A 1,558-nucleotide genomic window follows, 5' to 3' on the forward strand; every position below is an offset into this window, starting at 1 on the left:
CTTGGTGTTCACACCTCAACTGCTAGCAGAGCACCTCACCCTCCCTGATTGAACTAACCTCGTTATCTCCACACTGATATATACCTGCCTCTGGAGATTTCCATTACTTGCATCTGAAGAAGTGAGGTTCTGACCCACGAAAGCTTATGCTCCCAGTACTTCTGTTAGTCTCAAAGGTGCCACAGGACCCTCTGTTGCTCTCTGCAAAATGTGGGTCAAGACTTGTGTCATAACTATAAAGGGAAGGGTAACAGCTGTCCTGTGTACAGTACTATAAAATCCCTCCTGGCCAGAGACTCCAAAATCCTTTTCCCTGTGAAGGGTTAAGAAGCTCAGGTAACCTGGCTGGCATCTGACCTAAAGGACCAATAAGGGGACAAGACACTTTCAAATCTTGTGGGGGGGAAGGCTTGTGTTTATGTTCTTTGTTTTGGGAAGCGTTTCCAGTATCCCTACGGTAAAGGGATAGCTGAACCCAGTCCAGGTCCACTCTAGTCTGTACTCAGAATAATGGTTACAAAAGCACCTGAGTAAGGTTGACCAGAAAACAACTTCATTTTGCTAAATTTTTTGAGGGCATGAAATTTTATTTTTATTCTGAGGTGGAATGAAAACAAGATCATTGGAGCTTCTTCAGGAGAGACTCTACATAGCCTGGGAAACCAAAATACAAGTGCCTGCTCTGCCTTGGAGCAGAGTTTGTATCCTAGATCTCTCCAAACCACACAGAGTAGGGACTTGAACCTGAATCTCCCATGGCCTATGCCCTAACCACTAGGCTGGTTTTGACCAGAAATACCAGTTCTGATTAAATTTTGTCAAAATCAACATTTAAATTTTGATGAAAGGGCATTTTCCAACAGAAAAATGTTCAGTTGGAAAAATTAACCAGCTCTACTTCTAAGAAAGAGCGTTACTGTTAGTAGTATAGTAATAAAAATAGAAACCTTAACCCATCGCTAGGGATTTAAAGAGGTGGCTGTCCATCAACCAGTGACCATATGGTGCAGGTAGATAGTGAGCTACACTTTGCTGTCACATTTTCTATTGTGTTTGGGGGTAGTATATAAGACCTGAGCCTGTCTTTGCCATTCCTTGTGTGTGCCAAATGGCAACAAGGCATCCTAAGTGCTTTATCAGTCATGTAACATCTATCCCAGAGCTGGACTCATGGATCAAAACCTGCACCCATGGAGAACAAGAATCTGGGTCATGGTGTCTCAGATGTGCAGCACTTCACCTGAAGCAGAATGCTCAATGTTCTACAGACGGCTGCTTTACCAAGGGAGCTGAGAGGGCAGACAAACGCTATCCTCACCTTGTCCCCTGGAAGTCACTCGAGCATACATTGCAGAAGGGAAGGTGCTATTGCTGCCCTATAATAACCATTTATCTTGAGGGTTTCTTAGCTAAACTTTCTCCTTCTTCACTGTAGTGCCTAGGCACCAATTTATCCATCCAATATTTTTTCATCATATTTCATTTGGTTTGCTGGTTTCATAGCTGATCTCATGTAAAACAACCTCCCCTGAAAAAGGCTTCATGCTCTTAGTTGAGA

Source organism: Trachemys scripta, chromosome 4 (genome assembly GCF_013100865.1).
Source record: "Trachemys scripta elegans isolate TJP31775 chromosome 4, CAS_Tse_1.0, whole genome shotgun sequence".
In the NCBI taxonomy this organism is placed as follows: Eukaryota; Metazoa; Chordata; order Testudines; family Emydidae; genus Trachemys; species Trachemys scripta.